The 20,984-nt window shown below is 43.8% G+C and overlaps 1 long non-coding RNA gene across 2 annotated transcripts; it reads left to right on the forward strand.

Moving 5' to 3' along the window:
• The first annotated feature begins 818 nt into the window (after positions 1-818).
• On the forward strand, positions 819-15,267 carry LOC139180113 (uncharacterized). 2 transcript variants are annotated; one of them, XR_011564430.1, is made up of 4 exons: positions 819-887; positions 2,164-2,416; positions 10,263-10,509; positions 13,363-15,267. It is a non-coding gene; the product is annotated as an uncharacterized lncRNA (long non-coding RNA). The 2 variants fall into 2 exon arrangements; XR_011564431.1 differs by lacking the exon at positions 10,263-10,509.
• The last annotated feature ends 5,717 nt before the right edge of the window (positions 15,268-20,984 follow it).

Raw genomic sequence — 20,984 nt, forward strand, 5'->3', positions numbered from 1 at the left:
GGGGGAGCCTGGTGGGCTGCCATCTATGGGGTCGCACAGAGCCGGACATGACTGAAGTGACTTAGCAGCAGCAACCTATTATACAAACTACATCTGTACCTGTTGCCCTCTAACTCTGCAGGAGCCACACTCTGCATCAATGATTCTTTAACTTATTCTAGCCATGTCCTTATACTTACCTTTATGGCATCATAAACCTCCCCTTGTAGTTTGGTACCTCTCTTTGCTCTATTTTAACCTCATCTTGATGCTTAACTTTATGGTGCACTCTCTTTGGAAGCCACTCTGTAGTGGTTTGCTTTCCCCCTTTTGTATTACAAGAAGAAAGTCACCAGGAAATCCCCAAAGGACAATGAACCCAACCACCGGGACCAACTGCCAGACCCAAATACCTAGCTACCTGACAGTGGCCTAGTGACTATTTCCAAACAGTGCAAAAAGAGAGAATTCAGGACCCCTACGCCTTTTATCCTGTATTCCAAACCCTGACTGTGAGCCCCGACTGTTTGATCCCCTGGATTCCCAATGGAGGGGAGACAGGCTCCTTGAGGCAGGAACCTATTGTGTTCTCCCTTCTGCCGGCTTAAGGGTTAAATCCATCTTTCTGTTTGCCCCAAACTCTGTCTCTGCAAATTTTATTTGGCTCCAGTGGACAGAGAAAACCAAAATTTTGGTGGCAACAATGCCATTGAGTCTGGCTGTTTTCCCACCTCTCCGCCAGGATGACTCCTGCCAATGGGGATCAGGAGGCATCCTGTGTGACCTCACTCACCCCTTCCTCTGCCCTTTGTTGACCTGGCCTCCTCTAATCGTGTAGCCATGGACAGGGGGTCCCAGGTGTCTCTGCCGCAGTCCACCTGAGAAGGGCAGAACTGCAGAACAACAAGGTAGGTTTCCAGGAGAGAAAGAGATATCTGTGGTTGAAGAAAGCGTGGGAATAGATGTGTAACATTTAGAGAGTCAGTGTAAAGGATCACATTCAGTATAAAAGTACAAGAGAGAAATGTGGCCAATTGCCTGTATGCTATACTTTCTTTTCCATTATTATAAAAGTACTGTTGCTGGGACCAAAGAAGTAAAACCCTCACAGCTATTCTATAAAATTAAGTAAGACTTATTTAAACAGCTTGCTGCAAACAATTACTCTATTTTTAGATTGATGTCACTAAACTAAAATAGATCTCTACTTAGTGAAAGATTCAAATGCAGATCAAAAGATTAAAAGTAAAAACATTTTATTGCTAAGTTGCCTCAGGACAGAGAGAAAAACGTCCGAACATATAGTTCACATAAGATGGAAGAGAGGTGGGTGAGTGAAGGCTAGAGACCATGACGTATTATGACCTGCTTTGACCTGTTCGGTTGGGAGTGGGTGAGCGGGTACTTGTGCTTGGGAACACTTTGGGATAAAGCAAGTTAATGGGCTCTCTCCAGACCCTCAAAATCCTAAAGATTATGCCCAAGCCTTCCTATCTTTTCTCCTTCCCTCCCTCATTCCCTCCATTCATATCCATTTATTCATTCACCTATATGTTGACTCTTCCATACTACTACCTATTAATAGAAACAAATGTTTGACTACCTGCTCAATGCCAGGCACTGTTCTAGGTGCTGAGAATGTGAGATAATAAAACAGGACTTGTTACTTTGGAGATTTACATATAAAGAAAAAGAGAGGTATGAACACTGTAAAGTAAAACCAAGTGGAGAGAAGGAAGACATGGAGAAAAATATCAATGATTTACCTGGTAGGCATGTGTGCTAAGTCACTTGTCTATGCAAGAGCTTGCTTAGGATGGATCATTTCTCACTGTAAATGATAGCAAAAAAAAAAAAAAAATGTTGAGAGTGAAAAAAGATAATTTTAATTTCCAAAATTCCTTTTCGATTGTAAAAGGTGTATGTGTGTTGGGTTGTTGTTGTTCAGTCAATCAGTTGTCTCCAACATTCGCAACACATGGATTGAGGGTGCTTATTCTGAAAGGAGAAATGGACAGATAGAGACATGAAATAAAGGTGAAAAAAAGAAATGAATAATTTTCTAACAGAATTCAATGTTTAATGATTTTTCTCCAAAAATTTCACGAAACCTCAGAGCCATAAGCAGAAGTGAGAATCAATGTGGAAACCCTGACTTCCTGCAAACTTCTTCCTTTACGACAGGCAAACACTTGGACCATGTGTCCAAAGATGAAACATCCTCAAACTAGGCCCAGGCCCAGCTGAACATCTCTGGTGGGACAAAACCACTTTCTTTCCAGCTGAAGTTTTCAAACTCTCTCCCAGATCGCCTGCCCCGATTCAAGTGTGCCACCAGACGTTGGTTCTACTTGGAATTCTGAAAACTCCTTTCCCATCATGAAGCTACTGTATCTTTTCTTCCTGTTACTTGTGCGTCTTATCCAGACAACATCGGGTAAGTGGCAAATGTAACAAGTCGGGTGATATGGTGGATGAACTTGGAGCCTGGAGTATGGAAGGTCATGTTGATTCATCATCCAGTGATGTGCTAAACGGAATATTATCCACTCTGAGAGAAGCATAGCATATGCGACATGCTCCATTTTACAAATAATGAAAGAGGAGCTTAAAGAAGTGAAAAAAAAGCCTCCCATGATTGCCCTTAACTAGTTGGTGGTAAACCCATAACCTGTAATGGTGATAGAAAAGATTTACAGGGGACTTTATGGCTTACAAATCATTTCCATGTGACTAACAGTAACACTAATAATAATAGTAAATCATGTTGACCACTTCCAATCCCAAAGAAAGGAAATGCCAAAGAATGCTCAAACGAACACACAATTGCACTCATCTCACAAGCCAGTAAAATAATGCTCAAAATTCTCCAAGCCAGGCTTCAGCAGTACATGAACCATGAACTTCCAGATGTTCAAGCTGGTTTTGGCAAAGGCAGAGGAACCAGAGATCAAATTGCCAACATCCGGTGGATCATTGCAAAAGCAAGAGAGTTTCAGCAAAACATCTATTTCTGCTTTATTGACTATGACACAGCCTTTGACTGCGTGGATCACAATAAACTGTGGAAAATTCTGCAAGAGACGGGAATACCAGACCACGTGACCGGCCTCTTGAGAAATCTGTATGCAGGTCAGGAAGCAACAGTTAGAACTGGACATGGAACAACAGAATGGTTCCAAATAGGAAAAAAAGTATGTCAAGGCTGTCTATTGTCACTCTGCTTAATTAAATTATATGGAGAGTATATCATAAGAAATGCTGGGCTGGAAGAAGCACAAGCTGGAATCAAGATTGCCAGGAGAAATATCAATTACCTCAGATATGCAGATGACACCTTCCTTATGGGAGAAAGTGAAGAGGAACTAAAAAGCCTCTTGATGAAAATGAAAGAGGAGAGTGAAAACGGTTGTTTAAACCTCAAAATTCAGAAAACTAAGATCATGGTATCTGGTCCCATCACTTCATGGTGGATGGATGGGGAATTAGTGGAAACAGTGTCAGACTTTATTTTGGGGGGCTCCAAAATCACTGCAGATGGTGATTGCAGCCATTAAATTAAAAGATGCTTACTCCTTGGAAGGAAACTTATGACCAACCAAGATAGTATATTGAAAAGCAGAGATATTACTTTGCTAAAAAGGTCCTTCTAGTAAAGGCTATGGTTTTTTCAGTGGTCATGTATGGATGTGAGAGTTGAACTGTAAAGAAAGCTGAGTGCCGAAGAACTGATGCATTTGAACTGTGGTGTTAGAGAAGACTCTTGAGAGTCCCTTGGACTGCAAGGAGATCCACCCAGTCCATCCTAAAGGACATCAGTCTTGGGTGTACATTGGAAGGGCTGATGCTGAAGCTGAAGCTCCAATATTTTGGCCACCTCATGCGAAGAGCTGACTCATTGGTAAAGCCCTTGATGCTGGGAGGGACTGGGGGGTAGAAGGAGAAGGGGACGACAGAGGATGAGATGGCAGGATGGCATCACCGACTCGATGGACATGAGTTTGAGTGAACTCTGGGAGTTGGTGATGGACAAGGAGGTTTGGCGTGCTGCGATTCATGGAGTCTCAAAGAGTCAGACATGACTGAGCACCTGTACTGAACTGAACTGAATTTCCTCTTTAACTAAAACAATGAAACTTTTAATGTCTTATCCCAAATATACTCCTCATAGCAATATTTATGCGGAAGGCCATTTTGCAAGATGGGATTAAGAAATGAAGTAATTTGTTCAAAGGAGTGCAGATTGAATGTAGGGAGCACTTGAACTCAAGCCCAAGTGGGTTTGACCCCAAAGACCTTCTTTTATTAAGTATTCAACAATCCCAGAAAACTAATGTACTTACTGAATTACATGAAATCAACAAATACTTTAGCTCAAGTGTGATCTGTGCATCACTCAGCACATACTTATCCTACAAGGTTATGTTTTGCTCACCTGGAATCCAAGCTAAACTGGGTGTCCTGCGTTTTCCTTGCAGCCCTCCTCAGGTGACAGCATACTCCAGGCTGTGCTGTGGTGACAGTGCCTCCAAATCTTAGCATCTTCAAAGAGCCAAATTTAATTCTTGTTCAAATGACGCCAACCCTGGAGGGCCCGGGTGCTGTGATCAAACCCCGCACCCCCGATGAGCAGCCACCACTGTGGGTGCTGCTGCTCCTGTGTCCAAGCAAAGCGTTCTCAGGACTCTGGTACTGGCGATTAATGGCGCCAACCCTGAAGGGAAACGACAGTTCCACTCGGAATTCATTAGCCAAGCAGGTCCAGTTGTTTAGTCACTCGGTGGTGGTCCACTCTTTGCGACCCCATGGACTGTTGTCCACCAGGCTCCTCTGTCCATGGGATTCTCCAGGCATGGATACCGGAGTGGATTGCCATTCCCTTCTCCAGGGGATCATCCCGACTCAGGGATCAAAACTGCATCTCCTGCATTGGCAGGTGGACTCTTTGTCACTAGGGCCACCTGGGAAGCCCCTTATCTGGTATCCTTTGGTGCTTTTCACTCAAGAATACATTGATGAATTACCTGTATTAAGAAATACTCTAGCCCATAAAGCCTCACCTGATTGTGGTCTATGCAAGAGGTTGCTTAGGATGGATCACTTCTCTCTGTAAATGGTAGCAAAAAAAAAAAAAGAAAAAAGAAAAAAAGTTGACAGTGAAAAAAGATCATTTTAATTTCCAAAATTCCTTCTCATTTTTCGATTGTAAAAGGTGTATGTATGTTGGGTTGTTGTTGTTCAGTCAATCAGTCATGTCCAACTCTTTGCGACCCGTGGATTGAGGGTGTTTCTTCTGAAAGGAGAAATGGACAGATGCAGAGACATGAAAAAAAAAGGTGAAAAAAAGAAATGAATAATTTTCTAACAGAAGTCAATGTTTAATGACTTTTCTCCAAAAAATGCACCAAACCTCAGAAGCCATAAGGAGAAGTGAGAACCAATGTGGAAACCCTGACTTCCTGCAAACTTCTTCTTTTACGACAGGCAAACACTTGGACTATGTGTCCATAGGTGAAACATCCTCAAATTAGGCCCAGGCCCAGCTGAACATCTCTGATAGGATAAAAGCACTTTCTTTCCAGCTGAAGTTTTCAAACTCTCTCCCAGATCGCCTGCCCCGATTCAGGTGTGCCACCTGACACTGGTTCTACTTGGAATTCCAAAAACTCATTCCCCATAATGAAGCTACTCTAACTTCTCTTCCTCTTACTTGTATGTCTTATCCAGACAACATCAGACAAGTGGCAAATGCACCTTGTCGGGTGATATGGTAGATGACCTTGGAGCCTACAGTAGGGAAGATGAAGTTGATTCATCAACCCGTGATGTGCTAAATGGAATAATATAAAATCTGAGAGAAGTATAGCATATGTGACATACTCCATTTTACAAATAATGAAAGAGAAGCTTAAAGAAGTGAAAAACAGCCTCCCGTGATTGCCCTTAAATAGTTGGTGGTAAACCCATAAATTGTAATGGTGATAGAAAAGATTTACATGGGACTTTATGGCTTACAAATCATTTCCATGTGACTAACCGAAACACTAATAATAAGAATAAATCATGTTGACCTCTTCCAATCCCAAAGAAAGGCAATGCCAAAGAATGCTCAAATGAACACACAATTGCACTCACCTCAGAAGCCAGATCAGATCATATCAGATCAGTCGCTCAGTCGTGTCCAACTCTTTGCGACCCCATGAATCGCAGCATGCCAGGCCTCCCTGTCCATCACCAACTTCCAGAGTTCACTGAGACTCACGTCCATCGAGTCAGTGATGCCATCCAGCCATCTTGTCCTCTGTCGTCCCCTTCTCCTCTTGCCCCCAATCCCTCCCAGCATCAGAGTCTTTTCCAATGAGTCAACTCTTCACATTAGGTGGCCAAAGTACTGGAGTTTCAGCTTTAGCATCATTTCTTCCAACGAAATCCCAGGGCTGATATCCTTTTGAATGGACTGGTTGGATCTCCTTGCAGTCCAAGGAACTCTCAAGAGTCTTCTCCAACACCATAGTTCAAAAGCATCAATTCTTCGGTGCTCAGCCTTCTTCACAGTCCAACTCTCACATCCATACATGATCACAGGTAAAACAATAGCCTTGCCTAGACCAACATTTGTTGGCAAAGTTATGTGTCTGCTTTTGAATATGCTATCTATGTTGGTCATAACTTTGCTTCCAAGGTGTAAGCGTCTTTTAATTTCATGGCCGCAGTTACCATCTGCAGTGATTTTGGATTTCAGAAAAATAAAGTCAGATACTGTTTCCACTGTTTCCCCATCTATTTCCCATGAAGTGATGGGACCGGATGCCATGATCTTTGTTTTCTGAATGTTGAGCTTTAAGCCAACTTTTTCACTCTCCACTTTCACTTTCATCAAGAGGGTTTTTAGTTCCTCTTCACTTTCTACCATAATGGTGGTGTCATCTGCATATCTGAGGTTATTGATATTTCTCCAGGCAATCTTGATTCCAGCTTGTGTTTCTTCCAGTCCAGTGTTTCTCATAATGTATTCTGCATATAAGTTAAATAAGCAGGGTAACAATAGACAGCCTCGACGTACTCCTTTTCCTATTTGGAACCAGTCTATTGTTCCATGTCCAGTTCTAACTGTTGCTTCCTTACCTGCATACAGATTTCTCAAGAGGCAGATCAGGTGGTCTGGTTTCCCATCTCTTTCAGAATTTCCCACAGTTTATTGTGATCCACACAGTCAAAGGCTGTGGCATAGTCAATAGAGCAGAAATAGATGTTTTTCTGGAACTCTCTTGCTTTTGCGATGATCCAGCGGATGTTGGCAATTTGACCTCTTGTTCCTCTGCCTTTTCTAAAACCAGCTTGCACATCAGGAAGTTCACGGTTCACATATTGCTGAAGCCTGGCTTGGAGAATTTTGAGCATGACTTTACTAGCGTGTGAGATGAGTGCAACTGTGCGGTAGGTTGAGCATTCTTTGGCATTGCCTTTCTTTGGGATTGGGATGAAAACTGACCTTTTCCAGGCCTGTGGCCACTGCTGAATTTTCCATATTTGCTGGTATAATGAGTTCAGCACTTTCACAGCATCATATTTCAGGATTTGGAATAGCTCACTGGAATTCTATCACCTCCACTAGCTCTGTTTGTAGTGATGCTTTCTAAGGTCCCCTTGACTTCACATTCCAGGATGTCTGTCTCTAGGTCAGTGACCATACCATCGTGATTATCTGGGTCATGAAGATCTTTTTTGTATAGTTCTTCTGTGCATTCTTGCTATCTCTTCTTAATATCTTCTGCTTCTGTTAGGTCCATACCTTTTCTGTCCTTTCCTGAGCCCATCTTTGCATGAAATGTTCCTTTGGGATCTCTGGTTTTCTTGAAGAGATCCCTAGTCTTTCCCATTCTGTTGTTTTCCTCTATTTCTTTGCATTGATCGCTGAAGAAGGCTTTCTAGTCTCTTCTTGCTATTCTTTGGAACTCTGCATTCAGATGTTTATATCTTTCCTTTTCTCCTTTGCTTTTCACTTCTCTTCTTTTCACAGCTATTTGTAAGGCATCCCCAGACAGCCATTTTGTTTTTTGCATTTCTTTTCCATGGGGATGGTCTTGATCCCTGTCTCCTGTACAATGTCACGAACCTCATTCCATAGTTCATCAGGCACGCTATCTATCATATCTAGGCCCTTAAATCTACTTCTCACTTCCACTGTATAATCATAAGGGATTTGATTTAGGTCAAACCTGAATGGTCTAGTAGTTTTCCCTACTTTCTTCAATTTAAGTCTGAATTTGGCAATAAGGAGTTCATGGTCTGAGCCACAGTCAGCTCCTGGTCTTGTTTTTGCTGACTGTATAGAGCTTCTCCATCTTTGGCTACAAAGAATGTAATCAATCTGATTTCTGTGTTGACCATCTGGTGATGTCCATGTGTAGAGTCTTTTCTTGTGTTGTTGGAAGAGGGTGTTTGTTATGACCAGTGTATTTTCTTGGCAAAACTCTATTAGTCTTTGCTGTGCTTCACTCCGAATTCCAAGGCCAAATTTGCCTTTTACTCCAAGTGTTTCTTGACTTTCTACTTTTGCATTCCAGTCCCCTATAAAGAAAAGGACATCTTTTTTGGGTGTTAGTTCCAAAAGGTCTTGTAGGTATTCATACCACTGTTCAACTTCACATGCCAGTAAAGTGATGCTCAAAATTCTCCAAGCCAGGCTTCAGCAGTACATGAGCCGTGAACTTCCAGATGTTCAAGCTGGTTTTAGAAAAGGCAGAGGAACCAGAGCTCAAACTGTCAACACCACTGGATCAGCACAAAAGCAAAAGGGTTCCAGATAAACATCTATTTCTGCTTTCTTGACTATGCCACAGCCTTTGACTGTGTGGATCACAATAAACTGTGGAAAACTCTGAAAGTGATGGGAATACCAGACCACGTGACCAGCCTCTTGAGAAACCAGTATGCAGGTCAGGAAACAACAGTTAGAACTGGACGTAGAACAACAAAAGGGTTCCCAATAGGAAAAAGAGTACATCAGGGCTGTCTATTGTCACCCTGCTTATTTAACTTATATGCAGAGTACATCATGAGAAATGCTGGGCTGGAAGAAGCACAAGCTGGAATCAAGATTGCCGGGTGAAATATCAATAACCTCAGATATGCAGATGACACCATTCTTATGGGAGAAAGTGAAGAGGAACTAAAAAGTCTATTGATGGAAGTGAAAGAGGAGAGTGAAAAAGTTGGCTTAAACCTCAACGTTCAGAAAACTAAGATCATGGTATTTGGTCCCATCACTTCATTGCAAATAGATGGGGAAACAGTGGAAACAGTGCCAGACTTTATTTTGGGGGGCTCCGAAATCACTGCAGATGGTGGCTACAGCCATGAAATTAAAAGACGCTTACTCCTTGGAAGAAAGTTATGACCAACCTAGATAGTATATTGAAAAGCAGAGATATTACTTTGCCAACAAAGGTCCGTCTAGTCAAGGCTATGGCTTTTCCACTGGTCGTGTATGGATGTGAGAGTTGGACTGTGAAGAAAGCTGAGTGCTGAAGAATTGATGCTTTTGAATTGTGGTGTTGGAGAAGACTCTTGAGAGTCCCTTGGACTGCAAGGATATCCAACCAGTCCATTCTAAAAGAGATCAGTTCTAGGTGTTCATTGGAAGGACTGATGCTGAAGCTGCAGCTCCAATACTTTGGCCACCACATGCGAAGAGCTGACTCTTTGGAAAAGCCCTTGATGCTGGGAGGGATTGGGGGCAGGAGGAGAAGGGAATGAGAGAGGATGAGATGGCTGGATAGATTCACTGACTCAATGGACATGAGTTTGATTGAACTCTGGGATTTGGTGATGGACAAGGAGGGCTGGCGTGCTACGATTCATGGGCTCACAAAGAGTCAGACACGACTGAGCACCTGAACTGAACGGAACTGAATTTCCTCTTTAACTAAAACAATGAAACTTTTAATGTCTTATCCCAAATATATTCCTCATAGCAATATTTATGGGGTAGGCCATTTTACAAGATGGGATGAAGAAATGAAGTAATTTGTTCAAAGGAGTGCAGATTGAATGTAGGGAGCACTTTAACCCAAGCCCAAGTGGTTTTGACTCCAAAGACCTTGTTTTATTAAATATTCAACAATCCTAGAAAACTAATGTACCTACTGAATTACATAAAATCAACAAATACTTAGCTCAAGTGTGATCTGTGCATCACTCGGGACATACTTATCCTACAAGGTTATGTGTTCCTCAACTGCAATCCAAGCTAAACTGGGTGTCCTGCATTTTCCCTGCAGCCCTCCTCAGGTGACAGCATGCTCCAGGATGTGCTGTGGTGACAGTGCCTCCAGATCTTAGCATCTTCAAAAGCCAAAGTTAATTCTCGATGAAACGACGCAAACCCGGGAGGGCCCGGGTGCTCTGATCAGATCCCCTACCCTCGAGGAGCAGCCACCACCGAGGATGCTGCTGGTACTGTGTCTGAGCAAAGCGCTCTCAGGACTCTCGTGCTAGAGATTAGGGGCCCCAGCCCTGAAGGGAAAGGTCAGTTCTGCTCAGAATTCATTAACCAAGCAGGTTCCGATTTTTAGTCACTCGGTTGTGGTCCACTCTTTGTGAACCCATGGACTGTCAGCCACCAGGCTCCACTCTCCATGGGATTCTCCAGGCAAGGATACTGGAGTGGGTTGCCATTCCCTTCTCCAGGGGATCTTCCTGACCCAGGGATCAAAACTGCATCTTCTGCATTGGCAGGGGAGCTCTTTGTCACTAGGGCCACCTGGGAAGTCCTTTATCTGGTATCCTTTGGTGCTTTTCACTCAAGAATACATTCATGAATTACCTGTATTAAGAAATACTCTAGCCCATAAAGCCTTACCTGATTGTGGTCTATGCAAGAGCTTGCTTAGGATGGATCAATTCTCTCTGTAAATGGTAGCAACAACAACAAAAAAAATGTTGAGAGTGATAAAAGATCATTTTGATTTCCAAAATTCCTTTTTGATGGTAAAAGGTGTATGTGTGTGGGTTGTTGTTGTTGTTTAGTCAATCAGTCGTGTCCAACACTTCAAGACCCATGGATTGACGGTGTTTATTTTGAAAGGATAAATGGAAAGATTCAGAGACATGAAATAAAGGTGAAAAAAAGAAATGAATAATTTTCTAACAGAATTCAATGTTTAATGATTTTTCTCCAAAAATTAGACCAAACCTCAGAGCCATAAGAAGAACTGAGAATCAATGTGGAAACCCTGACTTCCTGCAAACATCTTCCTTTATGACAGGCAAACACTTGGACCATGTGTCCATAGATGAAACATCCTCAAATTAGGCCCAGGCCCAGCTGAACATCTCTGGTAGGATAAAAGCACTTTCTTTCCAGCTGAAGTTTTCAAACTCTCTCCCAGATCACCTGCCCCGATTCAGGTGTGCCACCAGAAATTGCTTCTACTAGGAATTCCGAAAACTCCTTTCCCATCATGAAGCTACTGTATGTTCTCTTCCTCTTACTTGTGTGTCTTATCCACACAACATCGGGTAAGTGGCAGATGGAACTGGTCGGGTGATATGGTGGATGACCTTGGAGCATAGGGTAGGGAAGGTCAAGTTGATTCATCATCCAGTGATGTACTAAACAGAATAATATCAAATCTGAGAGAAGCATAGCAAATGTAAGATGCTCCATTTTACAAAAAATGAAAGAGAAGCTTAAAGAAGTGAAAAATAGCCTCCCATGATTGCCCTTAACTAGTTTGGTGGTAAACCCATAAATTGTAATGGTGATAGAAGACATTTACAGGGGACTTTATGGCTTACAAATCATTTCCACGTGACTAACAGTAACAACAATAATAATAGTAAATCATGTTGACCAATTCCAATTCCAAAGAAAGGCAATGCCAAAGAATGCTCAAACGAACACACAATTGCACTCATCTCACATGCTAGTAAAGTAATGCTCAAAATTCTGCAAGCCAGGTCTCAGCACTACATGAACCGTGAACTTACAGATGTTCAAGCTGGTTTCAGAAAAGGCAGAGGAACCAGAGATCAAATTGCCAACATCTGCTATGTCATCACAAAAGCAAGAGAGTTCCAGAAAAACATCTATTTCTGCTTTCTTGACAATGTCAAAGCCTTTGACTGTGTGGATCATAATAAACATGAAAATTCTGAAAGAGATGGGAATACGGGACCACATGACTGGCCTCTCGAGAAACCTGTATGCAGGTCAGGAAGCAACAGTTAGAACTGGATATTGAACAACAGAATTGTTCCAAATAGGAAAAAGAGTATGTCACGGCTGTCTATTGTCACCCTGCTTATTTAACTTATATGCAGTGTACATCATGAGATATGCTGGGCGGAAGAAGCACAAGCTTGAATCAAGATTGCCGGGAGAAATATCAATAACCTCAGATATGCAGATGACACCATCCTTATGGGAGAAAGGGAAGAGGAACTAAAAAGCCTCTTGATAAAAGTGAAAGAGGAGAGTGAAAAAGTTGGCTTAAACGTCAACATTCAGAAAACTAATATCATGGTATCTGGTCCCATCACATCATGGCAAATACATGGGGAAAGAGTGGAAGCTGTGCCAGACTTTATTTTTTTGGACTCCAAAATCACTGCAGAAGGTGGATTCAGCCATGAAATTAAAAGACGCTTACTCCTTGGAAGGAAAGTTATGACCAACCAAGATAGTATATTGAAAAGCAGAGATATTACTTTGCCAACAAAGGCCCGTCTAGTCAAGGCTATGGATTTTCCAGTGGTAATGTATGGATGTGACAGTTGGACTGTGAAGAAAGCTGAATGCTGAAGAATTGCTGCTTCTGAACTGTGTTGTTGGAGAAGACCCTTGTGAGTCCCTTGTAATGCAAGGAGATCCAACCAGTACATCCTAAAGGTGATCAGTCCTGGGTGTTCATTGGAAGGACTGATCCTGAAGCTGCAGCTCCAATACTTTGGCCACCTCATGCGAAGACCTGACTCATTGGAAAAGCCCTTGATGCTGGGAGGGACTGGGGACAGGAGGAGAAGGGGACGACAGAGGATGAGATGGTGAATGGCATCACCGACTCGGTGGACATGAGTTTGAGTGAACTCTGGGGGTTGGTGATGGACAGGGAGGCCTGGCGTGCTGCGATTCATGGGGTCGCAAAGAGTCGGACACACGTGAGTGACTGATCTGATCTGATCTCAGTTCTTACTATAATTTAAATAAAAATGTGGAAAAACATTCTAAGCTTGTAGGTCAAACTAAACCAAGGAGAGTGCCAGTTGTGTCCCTGTGGACTGTAATTTGGAGTTCCTTGCTGTATAAGATGAATTCTGGTAGCTTTAGTTACACATGCCTTATTTATTGTTTCTTTTTCACCTCCCCTTCCTTTATAGGGAAAAGAAAAATGAAAAACCTTGAATGTGAGAACATGGGTGGTGCCTGCAAGTATCAGAACACCCATGGGTGCGTCATCCTGCCTGGAGAATGCAAGAGTCGGAAGAAACACTGCTGCATCATCTAGTTTCAGCATGGGAGCATCCTCAGCAGCACAAGACACTCCCCACAGCTGAGTCCTGTTTAAAAAGAGACACTGCTCATTCGGGTCCTGTGGGGTCTTTCTGAGTGCATGAGGTCATGAACTGGATGGGAAGATTTCAGTTGGAAGTCTGGCCACACCACTCGTTAGCTGATTAACTCTGGACAGGCCTTGCCTTTCCTAGGTCTCAGTCTCTGCTCCTGTGACTGCTGAAATGGATGTTCTCCACAACCTAATTTGTTGGTGGTGGGGTTTAGTTGCTAAATCATGTCTGACTCTTCTGTGACCCCATGGACTGAGTCCGGGTGATTTTCCAGGCAAGGATACTGGAGTGGGTTGTCCTTTCCTTTTTCAGGAGATCTTTCTGACCCAGGGATCAAGCCCACATCTCCTGTGTCTCCTGCATTGGCAGGCAGAGTCTTTAGCACTGAGCCCCAGGAAACCCAACCTGTTAATCTATGTCTACAAATGTATGGACTGGGGGAAAGAGCTTTGAGTGTGTGTGTGTGTGTTATAGTATGAAAAGTCACCGAGGTTTTGTGTCCCTTTTTGGAAGGACGTCTGTGTTTCCATTGGCATATGGGTTTCCACATGGTCAACATGTGCTTAATGTCACAAGAGACAGCAAACTACTTTCTGAAGCAGCTGTGGTCACTGCTGATAATCTCAGTGGCCTCTGAATTTCCAGTCTCTCCATGTTCCCATCCCTCGTCACACCTCCATGTAAAATTCTCAGTGTTTCTCTGTAAAAAGGATGAAGGACAAATTCTCTAGTGTCTCAGGTCCTTCACCGGTTTGCCATACTTTCCCGAGTTTCATCTTATCTCAGCCTGGTTTTCAAACTAACCCCTGACACAGTGTCAGTCGTCTTTCTGGCATAGTGTGTTCTCCTCACACTGAAACACAGTTAAGCTACTTGTCCTCTGACTTTCCCTGCACAATTTGTACTCGCTTTTTATAGTCTCAGCTCACACATGGCCTTCACACTGGGAAGAGATCCTTCATTCATCCAACTTGAGTAAGAGAAGAGACTTTGGTTCCATGGCCTCAGTTACCAGTACAGTTTCTAGCACACAGTAGGTGTTCAATAGATGTTGACAGAATAGTCGATGAATAAAAAAAAAACGATAGAATGAGGCTTCAGCTTTCCAATGTAATTCAGGGATGATCCATTAAATGTGAATTCCTCAGTTTACTTAATTCAGGAAGTTCCATCAAACATGAGTCCATCATACAATGGAAGTGTTTACCATGTGATGAAGACCATTTATTTTCTTCGCAGGCACACACTTGTGTGAGAGTCACACAAATTAAGCATTTTACAACCTAAAGAAAGAAAAAAAATGTCTGTTTCTGGAAGAAAGTCTTGAGATCACGATCCGGGGGAAGAAATAATTCAGTTCAACCAGGAATCCCCAAAATACACTGCCAGGAAAGTATTCTGTCTTATGCACCTCTTTTCCCGCACTTTGTCCCTTCTATTATACTTGCTTGTTCAGTAGGAGAAAGGCTGAATTTCAAATTTGTTGTGAATAGAAAGTTTATGCTGTAATTTGGAAACTAGGATCAGAGACTGTAAACAGCTCTCTTGGGCTGACATTTACAGCCTGTTATTGTGCCCTCTGAAATGCGCCATTGTGGGGTTATCAGATGTCTTTTGGAAACAGCACATTAAAATTTTGTTAGTTTGTGTTTTCATCTTCTTGGCAAGGGATCCCACTGAAGATAAGATGGTACCACAGACCTCAGATTCTTACTAAAATCTGCGAACATACTCACACATATGCCCCACGCAGTTGAAGAGTGTCAGCAATACTCTGAAGGTCACTCACTATTCCCAGGCTAAGAATATACCCCTGCTTTCAGGGTTTCGCAGATAAGTCTTACAATTAAGATTAAAGATCTAAACATTAAGACCTTGAAGCCAAGGACCTAGAATGATCAGGGCACCAGCTGAGGGGAGAGAGGTTTCTAAAAAGGAAAGGAATAGCCCACTTGGCTCCAAACCAGGACTAAGGTTGGTTTGGGACTTCTCTGGTGGTCCAGTGGCTGGGAGTCCACCTGCCAGCGAGGGGACATGGGTTTGATCCCTGGTCCTGGAAGATCCCACATGTCTCGGGGCACCTAACCCCATGTGCCAAATGGCTGAGCCTGTGATCTAGAGTCCAGGACCCGCAACAAGGGAAGTCACCACAATGAGAAGCCTGAGGACCACAACTAGAGAGGAGCCCCCAGGCACCGCAACTAGAGAAAGCTCGGGCTCAGCAGCAAAGACCCAGCGCAGACAAAAATTTAAAAAAAAAAAAAAAAAAAAAGATTGCTTTTCCTGCATCTTAGCAGGTGGGGGAGATAAGCAAGGGCCCCCCAAGGACCCTCTAAGTCCAGCCTGTCCACTGGTCTGAGTCATTAGTAGAGGTCACCAGCTTTGGAGCCCAGGTTGAGTGGTCAGAGGGCTGGCTCTCATTGGCTTTGGCCTGGGGGGTCAACGCCCTGTGGGGTCAATGCCAGGGCTGGCGGTAGGCTCACACTCTCCTTCTGCCCCCTCAGGGAAGTCAACCTTGTTTCCACTTTCTTGAACTGCTCATTCTACCCACAGGCTGGAGGGAACATGCTAGCACTTGGCTTCCAGCAGAGATCTTGCTCATCATGGGTCCTCGCACCTGCAGCTCCGTGCCACATCGTGGAGGCTGTCCTGATGCCTACCCAAGCCATGCTGGGCTTCATCATGGCAGCTGTGACCCAGGAGCTCTGACCTCTGGACCACCCATCGCTGGGACCCACTGATGTCCTAGCGCTGTGCTGAGAATCTCAAATGAGGAGTTCTGCGGCTCTGTCTTCATTCTTATCCAGGACATCCCCTCAGAGCCCAGTGGAGGAAGGGAATCTACACCCCCTTCTCTCTGATTGCAAGTTAACACAGTGGGGAAACTGACGTGGGGCCACTCATCTGAGTGAGGCCACAGAATGGATGACTGTGCCCAGTGGGCTCACAGCAGAGAGCGGCTTGTTGACAAGAAACAGACAAAGGACGGGGTCTGGGGGTGGGCATCAGGGGAGCTACTGCATCCATCCAGCCCCTGCTCGCTTAGCTCATTATCTATCAAGTTTTGTGAGCAACACCCTGGGAAGCACGAGGAGCCCTGGGCAGTGAGACTTAGGAAAGGAATGATTGGTCAGATGAGTGTATTTACATTAGGTGGCTCAGGTGGTCCAGAATCTGCCTGCAATGTGGGAGATCTGGGATAGATTCCTGTGTCAGGAAGATCCCATGGAGGAGGGCATGGCTACCCGATCCATTATTCTTGCCTGGAGAACCCCATGACAGCGGAGCCTGACCAGACCATGGGGTCACAAAGAGTTGGACACGATTGAGTGACTACATGGTGTGATGTGATGATGGGAGGAAGTGAGTGAGGGGAGACAGAGGACGAAGGGTGCTGGACACCAAGCTCAACATGGTGGAAAAAGACAAGACTCCCTGCAGGAGGTGAGGCGCTGGCTCTCAGGGACCGTCCAGCGCCTCTCAGCCACACCAGCCACTCTCCTCCCTCACATCCAAGTGATCTTACTGCCCTCTGAGCTGTCTCGTGACAGTCAGCATTTCTGTGATGCAGAAGTGATCACTTCTGTGATTGCAGGAGCAATCACACAGGGGCTCAGACCCCCACCTCCCCTTCTTTTCTCATCCCTGCCACCGCTTGCTCAAGATATGGGGCAGAATATACATCTGTGTTTTTTCCCAAAATGCCGTGGTTCTACCTATATGAATTATCTCCTAAAGAATACCTCTAAGCTTCCTCTTTTTTCGTGCTCTGCAGCCAAGAACAAAATGCCTCTGGAATGAGGCAAATGGTAAACTTTAGGTACTGCTATCAGCTCAGACACACGTCAGTAGGTGGAAGGTTTAAAAAAGGAGACTATGTATGTTATGACTATGTCATCATATTAGACTTTAAAGAAAGCAGATAATGGTTTGTTTCCATTCTTTCCCATTGATTTCAGGGTTTCTTCTTTATGCCTCCAGGCCAGATGGCCTTTGGCAACCCGGCTGGGAAACTTCCCTTTTCTACTCTTCCCAGATTAGCATCCCTGAACTGCTTTGGGGACACCAGGGTATCTCTCTGAAAGTGGAGCAGGTTGGAGAAACGAAATTGAACTCAGACATGACAGGGAAATGGCAGAGACCATTTACCTGGTATCACTTGAGAAAAGAAGACAAGAAAGATGAGAAGGTAAGACAGCTTCAAAGCTGGTTCAGAAGAGACTCCTTGCAAGTTCCTGGAAAGGAGAAAACAAACAGCACTTCAGTGGGTTGAATAAAAAGCGACCCAAAGCTTCTTTTATAGGTCCAATCAGGGCGACTGCATGTGCAAGACAGTGTTCAATTCTGATCTGAGTACTAACTAAAATATTTGCTGGACTTCGAAAGCCCATGATATGCACAGGAGCAATGATTAACAATGTTCCTGGCAAAGCTGGCGGGGTTGCTTTTGTTAGCTCTTAATGGGTGCAGGACCAGAAGAGAACAACAATGATGATGACAGGAAAAAAAAAAAAAGAATGAATAGATAGGATGTCCCTGGCAGTCCAGTGGTTAAGACTTGGCCTTCTAATGCAGGTGATATGGGTTCCAACCTTGACTGGGGAGCCAAGATCCCACATGCCTTGTGGTCAGAAAGACAAAACATAAAGCAGAAGCAATAGGGTAACAAATTCAATAAAGATTTAAAAATGATCACAAAAAAATAAAAATCTAAAAGAATGATTAAAACTGATGGAGCACTTACTCTATGGGAACCTCTGAATAGTTCAGATGACGTTTTCCCATTTGCTTTCACGGAGTTAGTACCATCCACTATTTCAACTCAGGCACAAGTACAGTCAAGATACAATCTTTTATTTTTCTGATAGTCACTCCTGCACTTAACCCAATGGGACTTTGAGAAGGAAAACTATCACAGGGTTTAGGACTCACTTCTCTTCAGATGCCGAGAGTTGTCTGAGATCTATTGTAGCATGTCACTTGGCTCAGTTTGTACAGAAGACGGTCCCCCTGAATCTGACAATGGGCTTTATCTGTGCTCTAGGAATGACCCTGCTGATTCGTGGCCCTATCCAGGCCATGGTGATGTCTAATGACCCATAAAGCCTCATGTTCTTGACTCTTGTGCTATAAAACACAGCATAGTTCCAGGGTAAGTGAAAGTCGAAGGGCTTTGCTCCTTAGCCAAAGCCTGAATCAAAACAAGTTTGGGAAAGGGGCTTAGTGTCCCTGATGAAGGACAGAAGGAATGAAAACAGCTCACCAAACGGAGATGGCATCTTGAGACCAAAAAATGAGGAGGCCGCTGGGTATAATCAATAAGTCCATTATTTACCATGGTGTGGGGAGCAACTTACTTACTCACAGAGCAGGACTCCAAGGCTCCCTCTGAGGAGCCACTGGGGCTATTTTGTTGCTAACCTGGTGTATGTGGGTGGGGGCTTGGAAATAGGAATCTATTTTCCTAAGATTTGTGAAAGGGTAACTAGTCACATGGGAATACATCAGGGAAGGTTATCCTCATTGTTTGGGGACTAACAGAGCATAGGGGTGCCTGGTCCTAATGGTTATTAAACAATATCTATTAACTACAAGACCCTCATGACAGAGATGCCATTCACCGCACAGGCCAGTTCCGGGCAGGGTCAGCAGAAGGACGGCAGGAGCTGCACGAGCCCAAGATGGCGTCAGTGATGCTAACAGACATCCAGGCACCCTCCTCTTGGTTTTCCTTAACCTGCTGTTTCTCTCTTCTGTCTCCGGGCTTTGGCTGAGCCATCCCTAACTTAAGTCTCAGCAGCTGGGGGTGAGATTTCAGTTTTTTCTCACCCAGAAAATCTTGGGCTTCTCATAAGAAATGATGCCCCTTATTCTGAATGAAGCATTTTTCTCTAACAAATGTCTTCAGAGTGACTGACTCAAAAATTCTTCTATTTTCCCTCTCATCTCAAGATGATGGCTGATTACTCATCCTACATTTATGCAATTAATCAGAACCCACCAACTGAAGCGTATTGAGGTGATTATGATGGCCTTCCTACAACCAGAAGTAAACTAGTCTTACCTTATACCAATACTAATATCATCCCTAATGGTATCCATGGGGAAAAAATAAGACTAGAGATATTCAGTGTGGTGTTCAAGTTTGTATGTGGTGAAATTAAAGTTGGAATCAGGAATCTGACTCTAGATACTGAATTCTTTATTACTGCAGGATGTTCTACTGGTCACCTTCCTCAAGGATTAAGTATTAGAATCAAGTGAAAATTATTATACATTTTAAAAGAATGATAAATTGGCTCACGACCTTCCATACACTAGTAATAATCTAGAAATTAGGATTTAAAAATATTTTTATGTTGACCAAGGTGATTTTAAAATACCCTGTAAAGGGAAAACTTGCAAGAATAAGCAAGATATTTTTTATAAAGAAGAACACAGTGACTTTCATTACCAGTTATTATAATTTATGATCGTGCTGAGGCTTGAAATATGTGACTTTGGCTGAGGAATTAAAAAAAAATGAAACCTGAGGCAAAACAAAGAAGCCAGAAACAGTACACTGGTTGTTCATCTGCTAACCTGTTCTGAATTTTCTTTAATTATTCATGATTGAAAATCAAATGAAAGTGTTAGTTGCTCAGTGGTGTCTGACTCTTCCTGACCCCATGAACTGTAGCCCACCAGGCTCCTCTGTCCATGGGATTTCCTAGGCAAGAATACTAGAGTGGATTGCTGTCTCCTCCTCCAGGGGCTCTGTCCAACCCAGGAATCTGCATAGCAGGCCGATTCTTTACCATCTGAGCCACAGGGAAGCCCACTCATCACTGATTGGGACCCAGTTATAGAACTGGTCCTGGTCACATCACCACAATGCCAGTCACACTCTTTGTTTCCTGTGAGATTGTTCAGGTTTTGGAAGAATGCTCGTGTCTCTTGTCCTTCCTCTTTGTCCCCCGCTTCCTGGGCACCTTGCGTCCTGTCTCCGTCCTCCTGGCCTAAACCTGCTCTGTAAACTGCAGAGAGCTGTGGTCCTGTCAAGGCCTGCTCCCTCCCCAGAGGGAAGAGAGTGACACCTGTATGGAGAGGTGGCCTACTCAGCTAACTACAGACGGGGCCACGCCTTGGACAAGACAAGTGAACAAGGAAGACACCGCATGATCGCACCTCTCTCAGGACTCCAGCCTCGGGCCAAAGTGGCTTAAGGGTCACATTTGCTCTGTGAATGAAAACACTGTTGCAACATTTGTGTTCAGTCACTCAGTCCTGCCGAACTCTTTGCAACCCCATGGACTGTACCCTGTCAGGTTCCTCTGTCCATGGAATTTTCCAGGCAAGAATTTAAAGCATAATAACTGTCTCCCTCCCACTGCCTACCCTGCCATAGAAAACATCAGTCCCAATGATAAAACATTCAATTGCGTAGATGTGAGAAC

This window comes from Bos indicus, chromosome 27 (genome assembly GCF_029378745.1).
Source record: "Bos indicus isolate NIAB-ARS_2022 breed Sahiwal x Tharparkar chromosome 27, NIAB-ARS_B.indTharparkar_mat_pri_1.0, whole genome shotgun sequence".
In the NCBI taxonomy this organism is placed as follows: Eukaryota; Metazoa; Chordata; class Mammalia; order Artiodactyla; family Bovidae; genus Bos; species Bos indicus.